Here is a 25,840-nt window from a genome sequence, read left to right on the forward strand (position 1 = left end):
GCGTCCATTGTGCCAGGGAACGGTTGCAGCCGTCATCGCCTCGTTCTGCTCCTCTGACGGAGCAGAACGAGGGAACGTCACAACGCAGGTGTGAACGAAGCCTGATACGGAACCATGAATGAAAACCTCCACCGCGTGTTCTTCCCATGTATTCATATCGTAGGTCGAAACGCAAAACCGTAGACCGACCCGTCGACAATAAGGTCAATGAATAGTCAAATAAAAGCGGGTACGCGTATTCACCGTGGTATAGATGAAGATCTGCATTATCCCTCCGTGCAACAAAACATCCGACCCACTCTGAGAATTCATTGTAAAAGGATTAAAAGTTTAAATGCCTTTCATTTTTTTTTTTTTTTTATGTAATCTTGTGTGGCGCCTGGAGGAGACGCTCAACATCGAAAATATTCCTAATGTGACTCCAGGCAAGCAAACATAACCCTAATTTATTTCCAGAAGAAAGGGGATATTCAGGTATTTGGGTTTAGAAACTAGCTGTATTATGGATATTTGTTAGCCCCTCTGACAAATGCCCAAATAGCATTAAAATCAACCATTCATCACATATGAATTTATGCAAAAAACCACTGTGCTTGTGGCCAAAACTTTTTTTTTTTCACTCGCAAAAAAAAAAAAAAAAAAAGTTTATTTAAAGAGCCAAAAGCAAGGGTTTTCTTTACTGGTAAACATGAGCGTTATATGAACAGAAGTATTTGCAACTGGGACTTGGGCCAAAAAAGACTAAATGTCAACAAATGTAGCCCAGGGGTTGACTGTGTGACAGGGCTGCACTCTCTCCCCCTGTTGACATATAATATTAAAGCAATTTGCTCACCCTGGAACACTGGCTGCACATAGATCTAGCGCACAGTGTCCCTCTGTGTCACCTCAGGGTGACTGTGGCTAATTAGAAGAGGTCCCTGGTGAAAAACAAAAATGTTGATGCGACTCCTGAAAAAGGCTTTTTTTTTTTATAGCGACTCTCCAAAAATGAATGTAACCAGGCAAAAGTCACTAGTGAGTAGATAAACATACCTGAGGGAATCAATTACTTTTTGAAAATATACTTATACTATGGGAGCTAGTGTCGAGCTTATACTATGGGAGCTAGTGTCGAGCTTATGCTATGGGAGCTAGTGTCGAGCTTATACTATGGGAGATAGTGTCGAACTTATACTATGGGAACTAGTGTCTAGCTTATAATATCGGAGCTAGTGTGGAGCTTATGCTGTGGGAGCTAGTGTTAAGCTTATGCTATGGGAGCTAGTGTCGAGCTTATACTATGGGAGATAGTGTCGAACTTATACTATGAGAGCTAGTGTCGAGCTTATACTATGAGAGCTAGTGTCGAGCTTATACTATGAGAGCTAGTGTCGAGCTTATACTATGAGAGCTAGTGTCAAGCTTTTACTACGGGAGATAGCGTAGAGCTTATACTACGGGAGATAGTGTCGAGCTCATACTACGGGAGATAGTGTCGAGCTTATACTATGGGAGCTAGTGTCAAGCTTATACTATGAGAGCTAGTGTCGAGCTTATACTACGGAGATAGTGTCGAGCTTATACTATGGGAGATAGTGTCAAGCTTATACTATGGGAGCTAGTGTCGAGCTTATACTATGGGAGATAGTGTCGAGCTTATACTATGAGAGCTAGTGTCGAGCTTATACTATGAGAGCTAGTGTCAAGCTTATACTATGGAAGCTAGTGCCAAGCTTATACTATGAGAGCTAGTGTCGAGCTTCGAGCTTATACTATGAGAGCTAGTGTCGAGCTTATACTACGGGAGATAGTGTCGAGCTTATACTACGGGAGATAGTATCGAGCTTATACTATGGGAGATAGTGTCGATCTTATACTACGGGAGATAGTGTCGAGCTTATACTATGGGAGCTACTGTGGAGACCTTTACCAGTAATGCACCGCATTTTGGTTTGTCCAGAAATGTTATGTATGCAATAAAAAATTTTTAACCAAACACCAGCAAAGGAAACACGTGCACTACAATGTTATATTTGTGTTGCCTTTTATCAAAACAAAAACTTTTAAAACTACTTAAAGGGGTTATGTAAGGATCAAAAATTATTATCAGTGTAGTCACTGCGGTATGTGATTACACTCGCTAATATACATTCCGGTCCCCCACCGCGCTGATTCTGAGATCTTCATAGTCCAATAGTCTGGAGCAATTCCATATGGAAAACAGATCTATAAATCCCACCAATATTATAAGATTGCATCTAAATCAATACAAATCTGCAAATTGAATTATCGTGGTTTACAAGTACATGTTTCAAAAATAAACTATTGATGAAGACTTGTACACAGCTTATTGCAGGGTGATATGGATTACCGCACATTTATCTACATCATGTCATACGATTCTACGCGACTTTTAATGGAAACTGTCTTTTTAACCGTTTCCAGGCGCTAATCTGGCGATTTAGGTCAGGAAGGGTATTTAAGCATGGCGCTCAGAAGCCGAGCGGGCGCCATAGTCAATGATTGCGATCAGAGACATCTCTGATCGCAAGCTTTTACCCCCTCAGATGCCGGTGTCAGATGTGACCACCTGTTTCACTTTAACAGCCGTCATCGGCTCCCACGCCGCGCTGATTCTGAGATCTTCATAGCGATCCGGAAGTCTAGTTGTACAGTCTTCTTTGATGACGATACGACACTTCGTCATGTGACCGGCCCCGCTGTACTCTATGTAATCTCTGTACTACTGGTACTATATAGAGTACAGCGGGGCCGGTCACATGACGAAGAGTCGTGTCGTCATGATGGAAGAGTGAGCAAATAGACTTCCGGTCCCCCGCCAGCACTATAAAAATTTATTCAAATATCATAATCAGCTTTATGGGGGACCGAAATGTATATTAGCGAGTCTAATCACATACTGCAGGGAGTACACTGATAATGCTTTTTGGTCCCCACATAACACCTCCAAATGCCAGTAGAGACACTAGGAGGTAGACCAGAAGTCTATGAATCTTGGGTGACAAAAAGTATAATAAATATTTTTGAAAACATTTTATTAATATTTTTTATTCAGAAAGGTACACAGTACAGCCACGGATACAATATAAAAGTGGAAAATAATCTCCATAGGCAAATAAAATTACAAATACATCCAGTATTGTACATGAAAAGTTGTCAAAAAGTTGATTCCGAAATACAATAAAAAAAATAGTTTAAAACAGAGAGTACATAGGAAAAAAAAAACATTCAGAAATCCATTGGAGGCACGGAAAAACTGTAAAATCACCCTAAATAAAAGCCCAAACGAAGGCAATAACTAAAAAACCAACAACCTGCATCACAGATCTGCGACAAAAAAGCACGTGGTTAAATTATACTGTAAAAAAAATATATGTATAAAAGATATTTGAGAGTCTTGAGTGACAAGAAGCTCTCACAATTTACTAATCTTAAATGACAAATATGGCAATCTTTATTGGGACTATAAAAACATCTACACGTCTACTACCCAGCTATTCCTGAAATAGATACAGCTAAGAGAAGGCTTATTGTTTAAACATTTTTGGGGATACGTCATCGTCCCCCCACCATCCAGGTGCCGAGATCCCCACTGATCGCTGGAATGAAGGGTCAGAATCTCTAAGCTTAGCGCTGTGCCCCTTGGAAAGGTGGGGTTAGTGGTGTACGGACTCATAGACTTTCTATTACATTAATCTGCTTGACTCTCATAGGAGAGCCGAAGAAAAACGGTCACAGCCGAAGGGTCACTTCAATAAGCTGAAAGCTTCTGGGTACAAGTGATTGGTGGTAGTCTCAGCACCCTGACACCCCCCCCCCCCCCCCCACCAAATAAAACCTCTCACATGTCAAATCTTTTTTAAATAATAGGTACACTTTAAGGATTTCGCAGAAGAGATAGACTCAATGACTTTCACAAAATTTGTATTTTAGAAAATGTTACAAGAATTTTCCGACTTTTAATGAAAAATTAGAAGGGAGAAATATCAGTGTCTGGTCAGGATGTACAGTATAGAATAAAGTGGCAAATTGGGGCTATAGATTCTATTTCCAGATGTTTTTGTATAGCAGTCTGGAGCAATTCCATATGGAAAACAGATCTATAAATCCCACCAATATAATAAGATTGCATCTAAATCAATACAAATCTGCCAATTGAATTATCGTGGTTTACAAGTACATGTTTCAAAAAGAAACTATTGATGAAGACTTGTACACAGCTTATTGCAGGGTGATATGGATTACTGTACATTTATCTACATCATGTCATACGATTCTACGCGACTTTTAATGGAAACTGTTTTTTTAACCGTTTCCAGGCGCTAATCTGGCGATTTAGGTCAGGAAAGGGTATTTAAGCATGGCGCTCAGAAGCCGAGCGGGCGCCATAGTCAATGATTGCGATCAGAGACATCTCTGATCGCAAGCTTTTACCCGCTCAGATGCCGGTGTCAGATGTGACCACCTGTTTCACTTTAACGGCGGTCATCGGCTCCCACGCGGCGAGATCACGGAAGCCGGTGTATTCCTATAGCAGCCAGGAGTCTTCTGAATGCTCCCAGGCCTTCTATAGGAATATTGCTCTGATTTTGCCATAGACTGCAATACTGTGATATTGCAGTCTATGGCATAAGCGATCTAATGATTGCAGGTTCAAGCCCCCAGGGGGGCACATTTAAAAAAAAAATATATACAAATTCAAATCACCCCCCTTTCCCTAGATCACATATAAAAATAAATAAACAAACACATTAGGTATGCCCACATCCGAAAATGGCCGAACTATAAAAATATTTATCCAATACGGTGATAGGGAAAAAAAATCAAAATGGCCGAATCGCAGGCTTTATTGCCACTTCAACCCTCCAAAACAATTGAATAAAAAGTGATCGAAATGTCAGACATTCCCCATAATGGTATCACTAAAAACTACATCTTTCCACGTACAAAAAGACGCCTTACACAGATCTGTACACAGAAATATTTTTAAAAAAAGTTACGAGGGTCACAATATGGCGATGCAAAACAAAAACACTTTTTGTTTCTCTTAAACATTCAAAAAAATTTGAAGGTACTAAAACATAACAAAAACTATATAAATGTGGTATCACTGCGATCATACTGACCCGCAGAATAAAGGTAACACGTGATTTTCACTGAACAGTGAAAACCTTAAAAACGAAACCCATAAGAAAATGGCGGAACTGCTGTTTTTCTCCAATTTCCCCCTATTCAGATTTCCAGCTTCCCAGGTATATCGCACATAATATTAAATAGTACCATCAGAAAGCACAATTTGTCCCGTAAAAATTAAGCCCACATATGGCTGTGTTAACGGAGAAAATTAAAAAAATGTTATGACTTTTTGAGGGCAGGGCGGAAAAAACAAAAACTAGTCTGGTCCTGAAAGAGTTAAAGAAAAGACGAGCATATACAGTATAAGGCCAGATTCACACGAGCGTGGAGAAACTTGGACATGAAAACCGTGACCTTTTTTCACGTCCGAGGTGCCCCCTTGCGGGTTCCGTTTTCACCGATTCCCATATACATGAGTCTATGGAGGGTACCGTGAAAACGGAACAAATAGGACATGTTCTATTTTTCCACGGACCCTTCACACAACGGCCGATTGAAACAACGACCATGTGAACGGCCCCATTGAAATGCATGCGTTTGTGTGAGAGCCGTGGTTTTAACGGCCATCACACGGACGTACTCTATGTTCATCTGATTTCGGCCTAACTGCTGTGGCAAAACCTGGATTTAATAATGGCTTAGGCCTAAAGATATTAGACCGTTGTCCCAGTCCTGCCAAACTTATACTAGAACGTCTGAAGGATCATGCAGCGCTTCAGCATTTGAGTTAGGGCCTGTTCACATCACCGTTCGCTTTCCGTTCCGGGGTTCCATCTGAGGTTTCCGTCAGGTGAACCCCGCAACGGAAAGTGAAACTGAAACCACAGCTTCCGTTTCAGTCACCATTGATATCAATGGTGACTGAAACAGTGATAATGGTTTCCATTCGTCACCATTCTGACAGGTTTCCGGATTTCCGACGGAATCAATAGCGCAGTTGGAACGGAAAGCGAACGGTGATGTCAACAGGCCCTTAGTATTATAGGACATGTAGAAGGTCGGTTTGTGTAATATAACCGTGGACGTCCTTTCCACTATAGTGGTGGTCACTACACTGCGCCTCTAAGTTAGGAGATGATCATGTTGACAATGATGGTGGATAAGTCCAGTACCTGTATTAACTATTCCACAGACAGCTATGTACAGTAGGTAGAGCCAGAGAGGAAGTACAGATGTAGCCATCTTTATCTTGATTTCGCACAACAAACGTCATTAAAAAAAGTCAAGATAAAGTTTCTTGCCATTGTGTATTTAACGCGTTAAAAGACAAGATAAAGATGGCTACATCTGTGCTAACCCCTGTTAATCCTCACTGCTCGACCGCCGTGAGGAGGACTTTGAATGGAGCTGCTTCTGTCAGTCTGAGAGCCATTGAATGGAGCGCGATAGGGGGGAATGCAGTGAGGAAGAACGGGATTTGGGCCCCTTTCTCGCGATTTATGGCGGTCCCAGCGTTAGGCCCCGCAGCCCTCCCACCCACCTCCCACCCATATAAATTGTGTTACCCAGGGGAGTACCTTCCTCTTTGACTCCCCTCCGGCCCCTTGGAAGGAAACCTCCCGCCCGCCCACCCGTGTTTATTGTATAATTTATATTGCATGTATATGGTACTGTTTTCAGTTATATCTATATGTTGTTTATGTATAATGACGTGTTGGCAAGTGTGCCATTGCTTGTGTTAAGTGTATTTGGTATACACCGTGTTCCAAATTCTTATGCACATTGGATTTAAGTGTCATAAACATTTAACTATTAGTTTTTCAATGAAACTCATGGATGGTATTGTGTCTTAGGGCTCTTTGGATCATTGTAATCAATCTCAGACACCTGTGATAATTAGTTTGCCAGGTGTGCCCAATCAAAGGAAAACTACTTAAGAAGGACGTTCCACATTATTTAGCAGGTCACAGGTTTCAAGCAATATGGGAAAGAAAAAGGATCTCTCTGCTGCCGAAAAGCGTGAAATAGTGCAATACCTTGGACAAGGTATGAAAACATTGGATATTTCAAGAAAACTTAAGCGTGATCATCATACTGTGAAAAGATTTGTGGCTGATTCAGAGCACAGGCGGGTTCGTTCAGATAAAGGCATAATGAGGAAGCTTTCTGCCAGACAAATTAATAGGATTAGGAGGGCAGCTGCTAAAATGCCATTGCAAAGCAGCAAACAGGTATTTGAAGCTGCTGGTGCCTCTGGAGTCCCGCGAACCTCAAGGTGTAGGATCCTCCAGAAGTTTGCAAGTGTGCATAAAGCTATTATTCGGCCACCCCTAAACAATGCTCACAAGAAGAAACGGTTGCAATGGGCTCAGAAATACATGAAGACTGATTTTCATACCGTGTTGTTTACTGATGAGTGCCGTGCAACCCTGGATGGTCCAGATGGATGGTGTAGTGGATGGTTGGTGAATGGCCACCATGTCCCAACAAGGCTGCGACGTCAGCAAGGAGGTGGCGGAGTCATGTTTTGGGCTGGAATCATGGGGAGAGAGCTGGTAGGCCCCTTTAGGGTCCCTGACGGTGTGAAAATGACCTCTGCAAAGTACGTAGAGCTTATGACTGACCACTTTCTTCCATGGTACAAAAAGAAGAACCGCGCCTTCCGTAGCAAAATTATCTTCATGCATGACAATGCACCATCTCATGCTGCAAAGAATACCTCTGTGTCATTGGCTGCTATGGGCATAAAAAGGAGAGAAACTCATGGTGTGGCCCCCATGTTCCCCTGACCTCAACCCTATTGAGAACCTTTGGAGCATCCTCAAGCAAAATATCTATGAGGGTGGGAGGCAGTTCACATGAAAACAGAAGCTCTGGGAGGCTATTCTGACATCCTGCAAAGATATTCAAGCAGAAACTGTCCAAATACTCACAAATTCAATGGATGCAAGAATTGTGAAGGTAATATCAAAGGAGGGGTCCTATGTTAACATGTAACTTGGCCTGGTAAGTTTTTTTTTTATTGAAAGAGCTTTTGATTTCTGTAAATATGACCTCCTGATGCTGCAAATTCAACAAATTACCATTTTAGTTCTCTTTACAACCTTTAAAATGTTTTGATCTCTGTTGTGCATAAAAATTTGAAACAGTGCATTGTGAGTTTTTTACTTCTAAAAAAAACCTGTTATCATTAGGAGATTTGTTCAATAAAATTTGCATTATACTCCAACGGTTGATGGCTTGAAGATTATACTGACTGTCATTTGCATCGACTATTTAGGAAAATCAGCGAAAAATAACATTTGCATAATAATTTGGAATGCGGTGTATGTAGTTCCCATCTCAAACATTTATGGCATATTCTAAGAAAATGCCATAAATGAGTGATCGATGTCGATCTCAACCTTTCGGACCGACAGCTATTTCTAGAACAGGGGTCATCCAACCTGGCATAGCCTGGAGAAGCGGCCACTGGCCGCTGCATCCAGGTGGAGGCTCAGTCGCAAGATGGCTGTTTTCATATTCTTAAACAACCTTGCCACCGAGCCCCGTCTCGAGGTGGTGGCCAACAGCCGCCTCACTGGGCGAGTACAGGGTCAAGTAACCACCATTGAGATAGGTGTGGGCCTCAAAACTGGGATCCGCTTCTATCAGACATTTCTGAGATGGCAATACCCCTTTGATGTGTTGGAGGCAGGAAAAATGGGCAAGTCCAAGGATCTGAGCGACTTTGACAATGCCCAAATTGCGATCGCTAGAAGACTAGGTCAGAGCATCTCTAAAATGGCAGGTCTTGTGGGGTTTTCCCAGTATGCAGTAGTTAGTACCTAGCCAAAGAGGTCCATTCAAGAACAGTATTTAGTTTTTTCCTCCATGCTTTAATAAAAGCTGCGGCCTACCCCCACTTTATACCCACGCTGAGTCTCTTGTGTCATTTATATATTTATTTTGGGAAAACAGCCTGTTTTCATTAATATCCCGGTAGTCGTATCAGTGTGATTGGTGCAACTTTCTAAATACTTTGTATTAAAAATGATCTTTACTTTTTGAGATACAGCTGTCTTTTATCCGGTATACAGAGCAGCTGTATCTAGCGCTGAGACCTGAATCCATCAGGTCAGCGGGACTAACAGGTTCAGTAGCAGTGGGTCCTGTGTGTCTCAAAGACGTAGAATCGAGCTGCTATCTATCAGGGTTGCCAACCGTCCATAAATTTACGGACAGTCCGCAAAAATGGGTGTTTTTTTTCTGCCGTCCGTGGTGTCCGGCAGAAAAAAGCACCGTCCAGGATTTTTCTGAAGTCTCCTGGAACTTTGCACTGCGCATGCGCCAAAATGTACATGCGCAGTGCTAAGGAATAGTAGGTCGCGGCCGGGCATATTTTCAGATTCCGCTTGACTTCTGCGGAATCTAAAAATATGCAGGCCAGGCACTGCCAAGTGAAGTTGTTGCCAGGAGTGGACCAATCCAGTCACCTGACCTGTCACCTGATTTATGGTCAGGTGACTCAGGTCAGGTGACTGGACTGGTCCACTCCTGTGCCATCACCGACCCCAGTCAAGAGGGATCCTCTGCCGCTTCGCCGCAATACCACCTCCTCCTAAAGATTCGCGAGTCACGTCAGGCAGAGTGGAGAGTGGTAACGCTAGACTTCTGCTACCGCTCTGTTTGCACTAAGTACGCTGTGCGGTGCTATTTTCAAGAGAAGGGGGGGCTGTATGGTGCCATTTACAAGGGAGGGCTGTGCTATTTACAAGGGGGGGCTGTGTAGCGCTACTTACAAGGGGGAGCTGTGTGTCGCTATCTACAAGGGGGAGCTGTGTGGCGCTTTATGCAGCGGGGCTGTGTGGCGCTATCTATAGGGGGCATGGTTACCAATGGGGCACTTTCATTGTGTCGAGCACTGAGGGATCATTATTACCATCTGGGGCACTGTGGATTACGCGTTTGTTTAGAGGATGGAGTATTGGTGGGGAGGTGCTGGAAAAGCGAGAAACCAACATGTCTGTGTGTCAAATTCTGCAGAGCCGAGTCGTGGCTGGAATAAGTCGTCACAGCGGTCTGGGCCGGATGGAGAAAAAAAATGGGAAAGTGAAAGACTAATGAGAGAAAACATCACCTAGGTTAGTGGGGGAAAGCTACAAGCGGAGCTGTGATTGGTGAGTCACTCCTAGCACACTGCACAGGCAATGATTTTGTAATGTGTCCATAAAAATAATGGTCTGTCCTTGAATTTTAGCTCAGTTGTCCAGAAGTTTCTGAAGTGGAGGTTGGCAACCATTATCCAAGTTAACATCTACATCTAAGTTCATGACGGATTCAGGTCTCAGCGCTAGATACAGCTGCTCTGTTTACAGGATACAAAGCAGCTATATCTCAAAAAGTAAAAATCATTTTAATAAAAAGTATTTAGAAGGTTGCACCAAACACACGGATACAGATTTTTATTAACAAAAAAAAAAAAACATTTCAGAAGGTGTCCATAGCCTTTAATGCAGCCGTGTCATGGCAGTTAAAACAACATCCGGCACACAGCCAATTATCCCTTTCATGTGAATAAGCCCTCAAATAAGTCAAAACATACTGTGAGCTATAATATATTATACATTGAAAGATTACAAACAGTAGCACATCCATAGCAAAGATCCACCAGAAACGAAAAAACATTGCACAAATAATATCACTCTGCAGTTCCCAAATGTATCGGTGCCAAAGCATCAGGAAATAGTCGTTAGGTGGCGCTGTGAATCAACCGGAGGGGTGTTGAAAGCCTCTAGATAGTGGAAGCCACAGGTCATTTGCTGCGTTTGCCCCCTCCATTAGTCAGAACTGTTTAAATGGGTCGGTCCTAGTGACAGATCCTCAACACTCCTGAGAAGGTCAAAGGGGAACTCGTCCGCGTTGATCGTACTGAAAATAATTCTTCCGAAATGTGTAATTTTTATAAAATTTGGCAAATTTTTTAAATCTAATTTCCGCAGTCGTATCAGTAACGCCGTATAGTAATTACGGCTCTATGGGCTTATTGAAGAGCCCATATCTTTTAAGAGTTAGTCACCTCACTGTATGAGGCAGGACATTACTTGTATGTTGTAAAACCCATTCCGAGCCCTCATTGTTATAAAGTAGCATTTCCTAAGATGGGGAATGATCTTCTACCAGGTAAATATGGACACCGCTTTGTGTTCTTCATGCACCGGTGCGTTTAGTAATAAATAAAAGGCCCATAATGAAATGAAAGGGTTATAGACGCCCTCTAGTGGTCAAGGAACCATACTGTGTAATATATGCCTGTACTATGTATAGCCAAATATAGCATTTGTAGGTATTGTCTGATTTAGGAGTAAAAAGTGGCTACAAAAAGCATCTGACACTCCGGAATTCCCAGCATATCCGTTACATTACACGTACATCACATGTACGTATAGGTGATGGATGAGGGTCCCAGTAGCCGGACACCTACCGCACAACCAAAAATTGCCATGCAGCCGTAGCCTTAAATTTGAAAGCACTGTGCTAACACATTCATTTCTGTACTTAACCTATTAATGACGAGCGACAGATACATATACGTCACAGTCGAGTGTTATTTCCCGCATCTGGACGGATATATCCGTCACTCGGAACTCATGGGTGCTGAGATCAGCGACAGCAGTATGGTTGTTGTACACAGCCAGGCTCCTGCTGCAACTGTTTAACCCCTTAGATCCCGCAGGCAATAGCGTTGTTTGACAGAGTGAGAAACTTTTGGCCTTTTTACACCGCCCATCGCCACGTTTGCAAAAAAAGGGAGTGGCTTACTAAAGGGGTGGGGCTACAGCGGCCCGAGAAATGTATTAGAACTTAGTGGAAATCTACACCAGCTCCTACATTTTATTCCGTGGAGCATAGAAAGTTAGAGTCCCATGCCGGGCATCGTACTTTACCCCACCCCCCCCCCCATCCCCTCGTCACGCCCATCAAGCAATTAAATTTAAAAAAAATACAAAAAAAATGTGTGCCTCTTCTGCCCCCCGGATTCTCTTAGGCTCCCTCAGCATGTTGGGCTCATACCACGTACTGACATAGAAATGTTGGCATCTTACTAGATCTGTGCAGGCGATTTAGAGCTTTCAGGGGCACAGGTACAAGCAGTAGGGTGTTCCTGGTATCTGGAAACACCCTTCAGTCATGATGAGGGTCAACTGAAAGAATTTTAAATGGATAAGGGAAGAAATTAAAGTAAAAGATAAAAGTAAAAACAAAAAGTAAATCTTTTTAAAGGGGTATTCTCATCTTCGATATTTATAGCATATCCACAGGCTATGCCATAAATATCTGATAGATGCGGGGCCCAGCTTTGGGACTCACACCTATACCGAGAATAGGGGTCACCCATTGGCTGTGTCCGTAATTTCCATTGAACAGAATAGAGAGAGCTGCGAGGATGTCCCCGCCTAGAATGTGCAGCCAGCGGCCGCCACACCAGGCAGAGCGGGGATGAAGTGCCGCCCATTCTTGATATTAGTGTGGGTCCTAGAGCTGGGACCCGCATCTATCAGACATTTATGGGACATCCTGTGGCTATGCCATAAATGTCTACGATGGGAATACCCCTTTAATGCAAAAAATATAAAAATGTATTTATTTTAATGAAATAATATTTAACCCCCTTGTTGATAGTGCCACACACAGCCCTGTAGATAGTGCCACACACAGCCCTGTAGATAGTGCCACAAACAGCCCCCCTGTAGATAGTGCCACACAGCCCCCCTGTAGATAGTGCCACACACAGCCTCGCTTGCAGATAGTGCCACACACAGCCTCGCTTGCAGATAGTGCCACACACAGACCCCCTGTCCCAGCGTCTTATAGGCTGCAGGCCTAACTGTAGCCTTGTGAATGGTGGAACAGGGAGCTAGTTGAGGATGCAGATACAATTGAATGTGGCAGTTGCTAGCACCAAGACTCCTCGAATGCCCGATGCTAGCAACGCCACCGGGAATGAGGGGACCCGTGCCACCCGGCCCGGCACATAAGTGTTATGTGCCGTTCCGGGCAGCATGGGCCCCCCTCACACCACGGGACCCAAAGCAGCCGCTATGGCTGCTATAGTGGTAGTTATGCCACTGCTCCTATCTCTATTTCTCACATATATAGAACCAGTCTGTATAGGTAACTAGTCTGTGCGCCGCTCTCCCTGTGTGGCTGTCCTTGCCAATAGTTCGGCGATGTTCTTGTGGTGCGGGCGCATCGCTTCCCTCTTGCCGGCGGGCACAAGCGGGTTGCGCGCCGGCACGCCCGGTCGTTCGCGCGCGGGCGCGTGCCTGCGGTCTTTCGTGCGCGCGCTTGTGCGGTCGGGTGCGCGCTTGTGCGGTCGGGCGCGCAAGCGGGCGGTGTTTTACGAGAGGGGGGCCCGCAGCTCACGGCGTTGTTTGACGAGAGGGGGGCCCGCAGCTCACGACATTGTTTTGGTGAAAAGAACAGGCCCCATTGCAGGGGCCTGTTTTTTCTACCAAAGGCAAGTTGCGGCAGTTGCCGGACCCCCCTTTCAATTAAGTGTGACCGGGCCCCCTACAGTAGTACCCCTAATACCCCCCTGATGGTGGCCCTGCATGCACGAGACCTTAATCTCTGGGGAGATACACGGCCGATTCTCACTCCCATTCTTGAAATCCGCTCATACAGTTAGTAGGGCTAAATATTTCATTACATGGTTCTCAGAGTGGCTAAATCCCTTCCATAACAGAAGCAACAGTATTTCCATATACCCTTTATAAATCTCCAAATCAGTCTTGTCCTTTTCAAATGAATGCATGGGGGGGGGGGGATACATTTACCAAATGTTGTGGCAAAGCCCTAAAACAAAACAATTTTGAAATTGAGGACACAGCCAATTCTCGTTTTTTGTTTTTTTGCTATAGTCTACATAGCCATGCGAGGGCTTGTTTTTTGTAGGAAAAGTTAAGTTCTGAATAGTAAAAATTACTGTACCATTTTATGGACTTTTAAAAATTATTTTGTGGAGTGGAATTAAAACAAAATGCAATTCCGCCATAGTTTTTGGGGTTTCATTTGGGAGAGCTGTTATTTTTCTTGGTACCGTTTTTTGGGTAAATACGAGTTTTTGATTAATTTTTATTCCATTTTTAAGTGTAGAAAGGTAAACAAAAAATAGCTATTCTGGCATGGGGAATTTTTTTTTCCTACGGTGTTTATCCGACGAGTTAAACAATGTAATATTGTAATAGTTCGGACTTTACGGACGCGGAGATACCAATTATGTTTATTTTTTTATTGCGGACTTTTTGTTAAAAATGGGAAAACATTTTACTTTTTGTGATTTTGATTTTTGTATATTTTTAAAAATATATTTGAATCCGCAGCATGTCGATTATATTTGCGTAATCGCTGCTTTTGTGTTGCAGATTTTAAATCCCACGAAAGAAATATCAGATGTTGCTATTTTTCGTGGCGGAAAAGCTGTGATTCCGCCCCAAAAAAGCAACTCAAGAATTTTCTTTAAATCGCATACTTACCCAGAATCCTGTGCTTCTTTGTCCAGGACAGCCTCCTGGGATGACGTTTTATCCCATGTGACATAGGACATAGGATAAAACGTAGTCCCAGGAGGCCGGTCTGCAGGATATCAGAGGTGTTTTTGTTTTTTTTTACGTGCAGTTTTCCACAGTGAACATTCCGGCCAAAAAACTGCACCACAACTTGGTGCGGTTTTTCGGCAGCAGGGCGGATACGCTGTGTAACTTTATGCAGATAATCCGCCCTGTGTTAACGTAGCCATATAGTGCAGCTTAGGCTATTATTAGAGAATACTGTATAGGCTCTTGTGTATGCCTTGTGTATACCTGTTCCAGATGATGTGCCATTTATTGGTTGTTTGCCTTCTTCCCTTCTGAATGGTTTCCCCTAATTCAGACTACATTTCCCATGACGCTTCTGGCTTTGCAGAGGGCGGAATCTCATCACACTACACTTTTTCTGCTCTGAGTCCTGTCTAATTGCAGAAAGTGAGAGATTAGTGACATAGAACTTCTATCTTCACACTGCAGAGTTTCCATGTATCCTATGTGATGCAGCTTCAGCTTGTCTCCTCTGCCTCCTGCTAGTGATAGATTTCTCCATGTCAGTCCTTACAAACAGGAGACAGTGAGGAGCATAGAAATACACTAGACCCTCTACACGCAGCATTTACAGATATTATAGACAGTTAGTGGGAGTCAGGACAGTTTTATAACTCTGCAGATAATTATTGTATAGACTCATCTATTATAGCACTGCACTCCTGCTCCCTTTTTAGCAGCACTATATGCATGTGGGACATACAGAGGAACACAGAGGGAGGAGCTGGGGGAGGAGAGGAGGGGTCTTCGAGCTGCCAGGAGGGATTTGGTAGGTGATGTTGTAATCCTGCAGTTCACAGGAAGTCATCTACACAGGAGAAATTACCTCCTGTCTACACATGAGAGCATGGTCTATTCTGGAGGTCAAACTGAGATCACATGACATAGCTGCCCATAATGAAACGGTTGAAAATCAAATGGCACTGCTAGAATATGATTGGTAAGTTAGCATGATACATGCAAAAAAAAATAAAAAATTGCTGGAGTGCTTCTTTATTAATAGAGTACGGATATCAGACCTGGAGACCCTAATTGGCCTCTGGCTGCAATGGCAACTAATTGGCACCCCACAATTTCATTGTGAGAGTGCAATTAGGGGAAAGTGGGATTTCCCTCTCTCTCTCTAACTGCTCAGATGACACGATCACTTTTGATCGTGGCATTTGTGAGGTTAAACGGCCGGGATCAGAGTTATCTCTAAACCTGGCCATTGCAGGTGGACACCAGCTGTATGAAACAGCCGGAACCCGCCGCTCCAGAGCCAACGCCATTTTTGGGTATAGCACATCCGCCGTACATCTTCAGCAGATGCCGCTAAGAGCTTCAAAATGATAGGGATGAGAGCTGTGTGGCATTGAAGCTCAGCCCCATCCCCTTCCTTGGAGCTAACGCTGCTAAGCCAAGCACAACCCATGGACCGGTGTGGTGCTGTTTCTGGAAGAAAACAGCTGTGTTTTTCTAGTCTTGTACAACCATTTCCTGTTGAAATTCTCTGTTGACCCCAACCCCACTTTGGCGCATGATTCTTAAACATTGACCTCGACCCCTCCATTCAACCAAGCCATATCATACTTTCAGTGATGAATCTGCGGTCAGAAAACTGCCTCCCAACTAAGCTTCATCGTGCATGACAACTTTACTATGGAACATCGGTTAGTCGTTCATGCCTCATACACTAACAATTTTTACTGACTCCCACATGTAAGGCTTCATGCACACGACTGTATTGGTTTCATGGTCCGCAAAACAACGGACCTTTTGTCCATTTGACTACAAAAAAACGTTCGTTGAGCATCCGTGTGTCATCAGGATTCACAAAAAAAAAAAAAAGATTTCACCAGTTTAGTGAAGCCGCAAATCCGGACAGTAAAATTACTTGTCCTGAGTTTTTGCGAACCGGATTTACGGCCCCTCCATGGATCCGTGAAAATCACGGTCGTGGTCATGGGGCCATAGAAATGAATCGGTCCATAATGTATCCACAAAAAAGCAGATAAATTACGGATGCAAATGCGCGGTCTTGTGCATGAGGCCTAAAACATGATTGCGCTTCTCAAACCAACAGACCCTGACCTCTGTGCACACCATCATTTTTACCATCATTTTCTTGAAGAATTAAATTATTTTTTCCCCACTTATTTCGCTACACCATTCTATCATGGAGTATTTTCTTGTACCAAGGCATTTCGATTCGGCCTTTACAGGCTAAACGTGAGCAATTTTTAAAGTTTAAAAAAAAATTATATTATTATGTGACTTAGAAAAGTTAAAAAGTTTATGATCTGAAATAAATCTATTACAAATTATCCATATTACTAATTAGAATATGCATGTCTGACATCTGCATAAACGCACTGTCAAATGAATGATCTTTGTACGAAGAAATCTCAATTAGCAATAAAGCTTTGCGGATGATAATGTGTCGATTGATGTACTTTTGCTAGTTAAGCCTGACTTTAGACAGAAAGGATATGGTCCAATGTTTAATTCATTTTTCAGATGTATTCTGCTGGGACAGCCAGCAACAACACCACTGACAAAACCCAGGAAAAATAGACTGCTGTGAATTTAATAACAATTGCAAGAACTAATGGTCTAAGCATATGTGACTAAGAGCTACTTCAAAATCTGCCGGAGATAATGAACCATTTGGTCTTTGGTACAAATATACCCTTACTACCCAAATTATAAGCTAAAAAAAAAAACTACGGAAATTGGTGTGCAGGGCAGGATGACAAGATTTTTGTTAACCTTTTCACTGTCAAGGACATACTATCTATGGATGTGAAAAGGGTAAAGAAAATCAAAATCGCACTGCGGGCACTAGAATGCGGAAAAAAAATCACCAGAAAGAACAGAAAATCCCTGTAATAACTTCTACCTGTGAGGCTGGGTTCACACGGGGCAGATACGCTGCGTAAAAGCACGCAGTGAATCCGTCCTGTGCTCCGCAGGGAATTCCGAGCCAAAAACCGAACCAAACTGCGCTGCAGATTTTCGCTCAGAATGTCCGCTGCGAAAAACTGTAGCAGGCTGGCCATCCCAGGAGACTGCTGCAGCCTGTGATTGGCTCCAGCGGCGGTCACATGGGAAGAAGCGTCTGACGTTACCCAGGCCGGCCTCTTGGGATGACGTTTCATCCCTTGTGACCGCCGCTACAGCCTGTGATTGGCTGCAGCGGTCACATGGGATGGAACGTTATCCCAGGAGGCCGCGCTAGAGGGAGGAACGCAGACTGCTGGGTAAGTATAAGATTTTTATTTTTTTTGTGACAAAAAAACGTAACTGCTATTTGTTCTGGGTTTTACCTCCCCCACTGAATTCAATGGGGAACACCCACAACAAATAAGCAGCTTTTTACACAAATACAATTGACATGCAGTATTTACGCAGCGCGTGGATGACATTTGTTTTAGATCATCCACTTTGCTGCTACTGTATTTGCTGCGGATTTTCCATAACTAATTCCGTTGCGGAAAATCTGTAGTATTTACGCAACGTGTGAACTGACCCTAATAGTGCATTCTATAGGTGGAGAATATCCATACACGAAAAAAGATCAGAGGCAGTAACAAGCAAAAACGAGGGGCAGAGCCAGGAAGGAAAACTGTTTCCTTTTTTTTTCATTACATCGACGGTTCCCCGGTGGCCCCCAAACGGATTCCAGGCTGCAGTCCCACTTCACCGATACATCAAGACGTTGTACTCCTAGTACAATGTCATCAGTTTAGCATAACCATATCACCTCCACAACTTTTCTTTGACACACATCGGATGATGCACTATATGCGCCGTGGTCTCCCTTTTTCGTATTTTTTTCTCTCTATGATTTTATAATAAGGTTATCGACTAGTTTGAGAAAAAAGTCCTGTACTCTGCACTTTAATATCCTTCAAAAAAACAAATGACTAAAAGGGCCTGTTAACATCAGCGTAGTCTTTCCGTTGAGGGGTTCCGTTGGAGCTTTCCGCCGGGGGAATCCCTCAACGGAAAGGCAGACGGAAACCATAGCTTCCGTTTGCATCACCATTGATCTCAATAGTGACGGATACTTTGCTAATGGTTTCCGTTTGTGACCGTTGTGAAAGGGTTACGTTTTTTTGACGGAATCGACTGCGCTATTCGTTCCATCAAAACGACGGGATCCTTAAACAACGGTGACAAACGGAAACCATTTGCACCGGATCCGTCACCATTGAAATCGATGGTGATGCAAACGGAAGCCTACGGTTTCCGTTTGTTTCAGTCAGGATTCCGTTCATGGGTTCCCCTGACGGAAAGCTCAGACGGAACATTGATTTCAATGGGATTTTTAACGGATCAGTTAATTTAATATAAAAACGGATCAGAGTAACGGATTATTCAATGCAAGTGTGAATTTAGCCTAAATTATAAAAGAAATACCAACAAAAACACCACCAACAACAACAGTATTGGGGGGAGGGGGGATTAAGGTATAGGTTGCGCTCACCTTAAATCACCATATAACAATAATGATAGGTGATCAATTCTCTTCTGTAATCAATCAAGCAGATTATTTAGGCTAGCTGTCATATATTCCAGAATGTGGACATCTTTAACCCGAATTCATAGGTCGTATCAAAAAGTCTTCTTCCAGAGCAGATCAATAAGGCGTTTTGCAGCTGTTAGGAGAATGAGAAGCAGCTTGGCACTGTTAGGCTTTATTCACATGACCGGGTGTCAAATCGGCCATGTAAAATGGACCTGATTTCACGGATCCTTCATAGACTTGAGTCTATTGAGGGATCGGGGAAAACGGGTAAAAATAGGACACGTTCTATTTTCTTCCGGGCCTTTCAAATGGACATGTGAATAGCCCACAGACATGCATTGATTTTAATGCAGCCGTGTGACGGCCGTTAAAAAAAATGGCCGTCGCCCGGCCGATCATCCCTGTCACGTAAATAAGGCCTTAGGTGGACATTAGAAACAAATTGAGAGGGTCTAATGGAAGAGTATGGCCTGACACATTATAAATTATTGATTGTGCCATAGTCCAGTAAGATTTGATTAGTAGACGTATCCAGACAATATTGAACAATGATCCCTCCAACATCTGTTGCGGATTGATGTGTTACATTTTTGTAGTTTTTCTAGGGGTTGGTACCAGTGCATCAGTATATTGCACTGTCTTTTTTTGTTTGGTTTTTAAATACAGTGCAGAGCGATGATTTGAATACATTATTTTCCATGTTTCTGGCAAGGCACCACTTGAATTTAAGCATAGATCTGTCTTTACGCGTAGAGTTCGGAGGAGAAGAGCATAATTTACATATTTGGATGAGGGACTTCTAAGTCCTTGATGTTTAAAGGAGGTGACCTGAAAGATAACAGTGAAACCAATGCCATTAGTAACCAGGTCACGAAGCTGAAGGTATGAGAACAAAGTGTGACGTGGAATGTTAAATCTATCCTCAAAGGGAAAAATATGGGTAATATCGATGTACCGGAAGGTTCTTTGGTCAGGCAGCTCATGGGTGAAAAGAAAAAGCAGAGAGCAGGGGATGTGTGGGAAAGCCTAAAACGAGAAGCAAATTAAAACGAATTGATCGGGTAAATTCTATATGGGGAAAGAAGAGTAGTATGAAGTTGAATGTTGAGTTACCCCATAGAAGTGAGTTAGGGTGGTTGAGTGCCAGCCAAAGCTTCTCTTTCTCTGTCTACTTGTGTGCTTGGAGGGTGAACCAGCAAGGAATTTGCCACGATTGGGCTGTGTTATAATATTTGGCTATATCGTGGAGAGCTAAACCTCCCTCCAACACCCCTGCGGTCATAAGATAAATTATGTATTCGATGTCTGCCATTTCTCCATACAAAAGAAAGAGGTGTGTAATTGACCGAGGACCTGAAGAGGGACTGGGACAGGTAGGGTTTCAAATACAGGCATTTTGGGAGAATTGTCAACTTCAGTGCATTTATACGTCATAAAATTAAAATGTGAAGAGTGAGACAGAGCAACCCGGAAGAGCATTCAATTTTAGCAGGAGAGGAGTCGCGGTGTGTTTGGAGAGGGCGAGAGTCATGGTCCATTGTCTGAGACCCCAACTATAAAGGCAATATTGCAGACACTTAAAAGTCTGGAGGGGTCTATGGTGGGATTAACTGTCCTATTAGGGGGGTACAGGCGGACACGAGACTTATCAAACATGATCTTTCTAAGATAAGAGAGAGGTTGGAGGAAGCGGAGGAAAGAATTTCTTCTCTTGAGGATACAGTGATTACCTTGATATCTAAGGTCATGGATTTTGGAGAAAGACGTTAAAGAATCTGCCAACAAATTGGTGGACTTTTAGGATAGATCCAGGAGAGCGAATATTCGCTGTTGGGCGTTCACTGAGGGGATAGAAGGAGAAAATTGCTGAGGTTACATCATGAATTGGCTGTTGGAGACGTTTGAGGAGACAGTATTGTCAAAAGTTTTTGCTGTGGAAAGGGCTCATAGATTCCCATTTTAACCCAGAGCGGTAGGCCAGGCCCCAAGAGCTATCTTGGCTAAATTGTTATGTGCAGATCGGGACATAATCTTAAGAAATGCGCTGCTTAAGGTACAATATGGCGGTAAATGGAGCCCAGATAATGCGCTTTCTGGATTACTTAATGGCTACCTAAAAACAGGCTTAATTTTTGGGAAATTGAGAAAATCCTGAGAAAAGCAGAGTTACAATACTCATTTTAATTTCCGGTAAAGTTACAGCGGATGTATACAAGGGTCGAACCTGTTTTTTTTCTCTTCTGAGGAGGCAAACACCTCTATGGACTCTAACTGCCTTAAGTTCTGATAAGATTTTGTCTAATGCCTGCATGGTCTTTAATAAACTGCTCTAAGTGCTGAGATGACTCAGTTAATGTTTGGTGGAGGATGTAGTAATTAGCCGGGGGAGTGGTTTGCTTATGTGGTTTATTTGTGGATATACCATGGCATGGTGTGATATGCCATACGGAGGGGGATGCTGGTTACAAATACTTGTGACAGCTTTGTGGCATAAACAAGGTTCTCCTGAGAGTTGGCCTTATGTGGCACAGTTGGATGAAGTGGCTCATGAATGGGTCAACTATGGAGGAAGACACATTATTTGGTGGTCCGGATTTCTATGTTTGGAATTGGATGGAGGGGGGTGTGGTAATATATCGGCTTCCTGTATACCAAGGGTATTAATATGTAAAGGATGGGAAATTTTTTCTGATAGGTACCATACAATGGGAGTCCACACGAGTAGGGTTAACGAGCTGCATTTTTGGATAAATCTTGTATAGTATGGTATATTTTGAAGTTTGCTTCCTTATATGGAATTAACCATGGTAAAAATGCAGGAGGGTGCATATACTTATATATAAGACAGGCTGTGTAGATATACATAACAGGGTATTCTGATGTGGAGTTGGGGGGGTAGGTGGAGAGGGGAGCAATGCCAGGTATAGGAGTTCCCTGGAAAGTAGGTCTTTTTTTCTGGGGAGCTGTAGGGGGATGGGGGACTCAACTTCTTCCCGCGACATCCAGTGGACTATCCATTAGTTGGTTTTCCTATACATACCATTCTGTCTATTCATCTTTTTCTAGAAGAGTGAGTATCTTGGTCAATAATAGGCTTGATAATGCCTTCAATGAAGGTAAAACGAAGGTGAAACGTCGCGTGTATGTTGGGTGAATAAATCGTTTTTACACTACTGGAGTGCTGCCTTCCGTTTTTTTTTTTTGGATTGTATATTGTTGGTCCATAAGAGTATTGTGGTCCATATTTATGAGGTTTTACTGGATGATGAGGGAAGAGTAGTTTTATTATACGGAAGCTTTGATGGGGTTGACATGGTACCGGGTTCGGTGTATTTCCCTCCACCTTTTGCTTACTCTGTCTTCAATAAGGTTGCCTCCTTTCTGGTTAATAAATGTGGAGTTCCTTTTCTTTTAATTTGGAATTTTAAGAAAGTTCCAGATGAAGTGAAAGATCAGCACAGGAGGTCCCCCTTGAAATCTCTGAGTGTTAGCCATTCTTTTGGGCTCTATCTGTAAGAGGTGGGATGGTTTGATACATGGAGGATTTTTCATCCAGATACATCCCAGTTTTCTTGTTATTCTAAGACCTCGGAATTCCTCTCAAGAATAGACTTAGTATTGGCCAATAAGTAACTGATGGGCTTAGTTAAGAGGGTAGATTATGAAGTCAGAGGCCTGTCGAATCATTCAACCATTGCTTGTTGAAATTGAGACCTCGAGGAGGTGTTGTCCTAGTAGACCATATATATCCGATCTTTAATTTTTGGAATGGAACGAGATGATGAAGCCCTGGAGCAGTTTGTTGAGTTTTTCCAAATTAATAAGAGGGTCTGCATCCAGAGGAGTAATCTGGGATACATTTAAAGCCTATGTGAGAGGATTTTATAAAAATAGAAATATTTAGAAAAACAGGAGAGAGAGAGACAGGTGGTAGACTCCATGAGGCAGGATCTGAATAGCGCAGAGGAAGAGTACACGCTTTTTCCTTCAGATGACGCGCTCCTCTCAAAAACGGTACAAGGACTTTTTAAAGGCAGGGATCAGCAGAGAAAAATGTGATTATTTCAGGGGACTATCACATAGAAGGGGGTAGAGTTGGAAGATTTTTGTCATCTTTGTGTAAAAAATTAGAGGGGGCATTCGGAAATAGTTGCAGTTAGAGGAAGCTTGGGGGAAATTACTACAAATGCTGTCCGAATTGCAGAGGAATTTGTCTCTTTCTATAAAGAAGTATATGCACCTGTGTGTATATATGTACTCTGGATCTGGTGAAATCCTACTTGGACAAGATAGTGTTTCCTAGAATCTCAGAGGTCCAGAGGGAATCTCTGATGTTACTGCTGTCAAAGGAAGAATTTAAAAGGTAGCTATTAAACAAGCGCCGCGGGAGAAGTCCCCTGGTTTGGATGGGATCCCATATGAATTTTATTCTAGGTATCAAGAGTAGATTTTGGGGGAGTTTTTGGTGACTATGGAGGATGCGTTCAGGTCAAGGGCACTCTTATTTTGAAGAAAAACTGAGATCCGCTTCTCGTGTCGTCATAACGTCCGATTTGTCTTTTAAACTGTGATATGAAGTTGGTCGCTAAGGTTCTGGTGAATCGTTTGTCCTCCGTTATTGAGGATATTATCCATCCGGACCAGATAGGATTTATTCCGGGTGAAGCTATCAATTACAATTTGTGCATAGTTTTTACAAATTTTTTAATAATTTTTTAATGGGATTGGCCCATGCCAATGCTTGGCCCGACAGCAGAGAGGCCATAAATGTAATTTTAGAATGCTCGGTTGGGAAGTAGTGTGCATGCCGCTGAAAATGGATCTGAAACTGCTTTATGAACCCACGACAAGCCTTGAGGTCCCCATCAACTTGGTTGCAGTGGCAGGAGAACCCCTGTTGGAGTAGGCTGAGGAGTTGCAGAAGCTGTACTGTGCAGGATGGAATATGCTGGAGTTGGATCAACCATTCGTTGTGCAGCCAAAGTGTTCATCAATTGTAGAATTTGATCTTGACCAACTTGATGGCGTGACAGAGAGTCTGTACTGTAGGTTTGGGATTGCCAACTGGATCTTTTATATATCTTAAATGAATGATACATATGCAAATAATACTCATGTCCATCAGTACATAAAATTATTTTTGAAGCAGTGAACAAGGTGGATTACCAGAAGTCCATTTTTCTTTCAGCAGGATTCAGCTGAGTCATCTAGTCACGTGGAAAAGGCATCACCATAAAAAGCTATTGAAAAGCTCAAAATGCATTATTTTAACGGATGCCATTATATCCTATTGGTGACCTATGCCACGGTTAGGCACAGTCACAGCCTTCATTCAACACATTCCTATTTACATGGATTTGTGACTCTTCGATACTTCTACATAGATCATGATGATGAGGATAACGTTTTGGTATTTAATTACTTACAATTTTGTATTGCTTTGGTAAAATACTTATTGTTACCACGGATAAAAATGTGAATGCGATTTGTGGTCTTTTACCTCCCACAACCTGTCAACTACTATTAAATTGTAAGAGCATGTATATGTATTTCCTTCTTAACATTTCTGCATTTTACGTTACGATGATGACATTTCAAACAATAAACTAAGATATCTGATAGCATTTCAAATAAATTACTATAGGAAACAACTATCTAACTACAGTAGATGAGAGTTTTTAGCTATGATCAGCTTTTCTTAGCTTCTGCTAAAAAGCTTTATCTTCAAGCGCAACAACCTGAACTGTCTCTGCCTCCAAATTAGGTAGACATATGAAAGTATTAAAAGACCTTGCTGCAAAGGGGCAATCAACTCCATATTAATGCCTCGGGATTTAGAATGGGATGTCATAAAATCCCCTGTAGGTAGAATGTGTAGGTGTCCCAAAACTTTTGCTCATATATATATCTCAAGCTTTTTCTGACTTTTGTCTTCTGCTTGAACTCTGTATGATGTCCTGACTTGACCTCTACTCTTTCTCTAATCTGACAAAAAAAAAAAAACTACGGAGTACAAATTTGCATCACAATATGTTTTGGATTTTTGCTGAATTGTTAGCGGTTACCCTTAATCTTTAAGCATGGTATAATTAGGCAGGAACAAGTTGACTTTGGTACACAAAAAAAAAAACACAAAAGTTTGGAGAAGTCAAGACTCGATGCTAGAAACTCTCTTCTGGGTGGTAGAACTTCTCACTAAACTACCTGAGATGCTGGACAGCTCTCTTACGAGTGTCAGCATCCAGTTTCACCCAGGTCTGATAATTACTAAGCTTTTAGTTCCAGAAATGTTCTGCTTCGCCTGCATTAAAAAAAACTGCCAAATATGCCTTATCTATAGTTTAGGCGTGACCAATAGGCGGCTAGCCAACAAGGTGCACTTCCGCTTTACTGGCACCTTACAGAAGCCTTATCTATGTGCAATTTTAATACTAAGCCGCTACTCCTCTCCTGAAAGTTAAGTGTGTTATTGGCTATTTATCAGTATTTTTTCACCTGTGTTCCTTCTAAAACATATAGTGGCTTGAGGGGTGTAGTTTTCCAAATGGGGTCACTTTTGGGGGATTTCCACTGTTTTGATCTCTCAGGGCTTTGCAAATGCGACATGGCACCCGAACACCAATCCACC

The sequence above is a fragment of the Rhinoderma darwinii genome, chromosome 13 (genome assembly GCF_050947455.1).
Source record: "Rhinoderma darwinii isolate aRhiDar2 chromosome 13, aRhiDar2.hap1, whole genome shotgun sequence".
Lineage (NCBI taxonomy): Eukaryota > Metazoa > Chordata > Amphibia > Anura > Rhinodermatidae > Rhinoderma > Rhinoderma darwinii.